The following is a 3,979-nucleotide window of genomic DNA, read 5'->3' as shown; positions in this document are numbered from 1 at the left end:
AGCTTCAGCATCAGTCCTTCCAATGAATATTCAGGGTTGATTTCCTTTAGGATTGACTGGTTGGATCTCCTTGCAGTCCAAGGGACTCTCAAGAGTCTTCTCCAACATCACAGTTCAAAAGCATCAGTTCTTCGGCACTTAGCTTTATTTATGGTCCAGCTCTTAAATCCTTTGACTAGATAGACCTGTGTTGGCAAAATAATGTCTCTGCTTTTTAATATGTTGTCTAGGTTGGTCATAATTTTCTTCCAAGGAGCAAGCGTCTTTCAATTTCATGGCTGCAGTCAGCATCTGCAGTGATTTTGGAGCCTTCCCACCCGCCCCGGCCAAATAAAGTCTCTCACTGTTTCCATTGTTTCCCCATCTATTTGCCATGAAGTGATGGGACTGGATGCCAGGATCTTAGATTTTTGAGTGTTGAGTTTTAAGCCAACTTTATCACTCTCCTCTCTCAATTTCATCAGGAGGCTTTTGTTTCTCTTCACTTTCTGCCATAAGGGTGGTATCATCTGCATATCTGAGGTTATTGATATTTCTCCTGGCAATCTTGATTCCAGCTTGTGCTTCATCCAGCCCAGCATTTGGCATGATGTACTCTGCATATAAGTTAAATAAGCAGGGTGACAATATACAGCCTTGACGTACTCCTTTCCCAATTTGTCCATTGTTCCATGTCCGGTTCTAACTGTTGCTTCTTGACCTGCATACAGGTTTCTTAGGAAGCAGGTAAGGTGGTCTGGTAGTCTCATCTCTTTAAGAATTTTCCAGTTTGTCATGATACACACAGTTAAAGGCTTTGGCATAGTCCATAAAGCAGAAGTTGATGTTTTTCTGGAACTCTCTTGCTTTTTTGATGATCCAGCAGATGTTGGCAATTTGATCTCTGGTTCCTCTGCCTTGTCTAAAACCAGCTTGAACATCTGGAAGTTCTCAGTTCATGTACTGTTGGAGCCTGGCTTGGAGAATTTTGAGCATTACTTTGCTAGTGTGTGAGATGAGTGCAATTGTGCAGTAGTTTGAACATTCTTTGGCATTGCCCTTCTTTGGGATTGGAATGAAAACTGACCTTTTCCAGTCCTGTGGCCACTGCTGAGTATTCCAAATTTGCTGGCATATTGAGTGCAGCACTTTAACAGGATCATCTTTTAGGATTTGAAATAGCTCAACTGGAATTGTATCACCTCCACTAGCTTTGTTTGTAGTGATGCTTCCTAAATCCCACTTAATTTCACATTCTAGGATGTCTGGCTCTAGGTGCATGATCACACCATTGTGGTTATCTGGGTCATGAAGATCTTTTTTGTATAGTTCTTCTGTGTATTCTTGCCACCTCTTCTTAATATCTTCTGCTTCTGTTAGGTCCCTACCATTTGTCCTTTATTGAGCCCATCTTTGCATGAAATGTTCCCTGATATCTCTACTTTTCTTGAAGAGATCTTTAGTCTTTCCCATTCTATTGTTTTCCTCTATTTCTTTGCATTGATTGCTGAGGAAGGCTTTCTTAATTTGGCTGATTTTATCTTTATGGTGTTGTTTAACGTGTTCATCTAACTTTAGTTCACCTTTAACTAAAGGCTTTATCAGATTCAGGTTGAGTTTAATAATTTTGACAAAGATTTCTTATAACTGGGCTTCCCTTGTGGCTCAGCTGGTAAAGAATCCGCCTGCAATGCAGGAGACCTGGGTTCGATCCCTGGGTTGGGAAGATGCCCTGGAGAAGGGAAAGGCTACCCATTCCAATATTCTGGCCTAGAGAATTCCATGGACTGTTTAGTCCATGGGGTCACAAAGAGTTGGACATGAATGAGCATCTTTCACTTTCACTTCTCTTATAACTGGTGCTGCATACTTCTTATAATATCAAAAGGCTGTAATGTTTGGTTGTTTTTCTTCATGTTATATTATCAGTGGGCTCAGGTGCTTTCAGCCTAATCCATCCACTATAAGGTTCTGCATTACTCTTACCTAATGGTGTTAGCAGTCATCCATGATCACTGCCTAGATCCATTGTTTCATTAGATGTTGTGAAGTGGGGAGTTTCAATTTTATAAATTCTTAATATCAACTAAATGATTACCCTGAGATAGATTTCATAGAGAAGGGCAGGATACATTCTGGAGTCTCTTATTTGTAGTTTTTTCAAAATAAGTTGGTGTTCTAGAAATCTCTAGAAGTAATCATTTTGAATGTGTTATTAAAATGCATGTATTTTAATGTTTGTATCTCAGTCTGTTGTATTCCTGACTTTTCAGTGTTCACAAAGTCTGTCCCATATTTGGCCATTGGAGGTCCTCTGTACTGATCCTTGGTCCTTTTCACGTGACCCTTATAGTCTTGTTTTCTGGGACAAGTTATCAGACTTACATTGTACAAACTTACATTGTACAACTCTTGCTCCTGATCTGGACTCTGTTACTTCTCCAAGAAGTTCTGGGTTTTATTAATGGGAACCATCATTAGTTTCTAAATAGTCTATAATTTTATTCTTAGGTGTTGAGTTATTCAGAAGAGTGTTTTTAAATTTCTAGGTAGTTAGTTTTTGGTTTTGTTATTAATTTCTTTATTTCCCTGAAGCAGAGAATATTACTGTATGATTTTCTTTAAAACTTTCCATTGGATTAATTAAAAAATGTTTTATGAGCATTTGAAAAGAACTCTGTGGAGTTACTGAATCAATTCTTATATTGTATTCACAAACATCCCTTATCTGTAAGTTTTAAGGGAGCTGTGTTAAAAACAACAAGCTATTATAGAAGTTTGTCAATTATTTCCTTTCTGAAAGCATTTCCGTTTACTTTAAAGGGCTGTGATTTAGAATGTAAGATTAGGGTCTAGGGAGAAAATCTAATTTTCATCTGTAAAATGGGTAATTTGAAACAGCATAAAATTAAATTTTCTTCTCTTTATCAAGGATTAAGTTCCACAGAGAACAAATGTAGATTTTTACTTCTGTAAAAAAGTACTTGGATTTTGTTGGTAGCTCCTGGAGGAGTTGAAAATGTCATGTTTTGGGAGCTGTTGTGCTAATTAGTATATGCAGTAATTTAATCATACAGTGAAATGCAAACTGTTGAGCAGATAAATAAATGAGAAATTACTGGATAGAGGACAACATAATTTTTGTCAGCTGCACATATTTTCTTTTAATACTGCTTCTTGGTAACCTGTTAGCCTGAAGAAAACAAAGATCTGTGTAGAATATAAGTACAATGCAGATACCCATGGATTGTGCCTTTTCCTTCCCTGGAATGCTGTGAAATTATAAGTATTTGCATTAAGAAGGCGTAGCATATTACCTGCGGAGAAGGCAATGGCACCCTACTCTAGTACTCTTGCCTGGAAAATCCCATGGATGGAGGAGCCTGGTAGGCTGCAGTCCATGGGGTCACAAAGAATCGGACACGACTGAGCAACTTCACTTTCACTTTTCACTTTCATGCTTTGGAGAAGGAAATGGCAACCCACTCCAGTGTTCTTGCCTGGAGAATCCCAGGGATGGGGGAATCTGGTGGGCTGCCGTCTGTGGGGTCGCACAGAGTCAGGCATGACTGAAGCGGCTTAGCAGCAGCAGCAGCATATTACCTGAACACCCCATGGGAGGCCCAGCCTCATTTGCTCTGGGATGGCATCTGTGACAGGCAATGTTCACATGACACTTCAATACACTAGGTTGTGGCCTAATCAAGAGAGCCATTCATCTACAAGTCTCCTTCCATTTCAGCTGTTTAAAAATACAATTTCACACATTCTTTCGTTTTATTAATGAAATGGCTATGCTTCAAACCAAAGGGCTTGCCTGCCAGGTGGAGCTATAATTATGCCTGGGCAGTCTGCAGCTGTGCTTAGTTATAAAGCTTTAACTAAAGAAAATAGAATTCAAGTTGCTTTTCTGCAACTCATAATGTTTCCCCCAAATCAGTACATTTATACGACAGTTAAATAATTTCTTTTTTTTTTTTTTTTTTTTAAATTTTACAAA

Source organism: Bison bison, unplaced genomic scaffold (genome assembly GCF_000754665.1).
Source record: "Bison bison bison isolate TAMUID 2011002044 unplaced genomic scaffold, Bison_UMD1.0 scf7180017864297, whole genome shotgun sequence".
NCBI classification, from domain to species: Eukaryota; Metazoa; Chordata; class Mammalia; order Artiodactyla; family Bovidae; genus Bison; species Bison bison.
The sequence above is the reverse complement of the archived record's forward strand: the minus strand, read 5'-3'. Positions refer to the sequence as shown.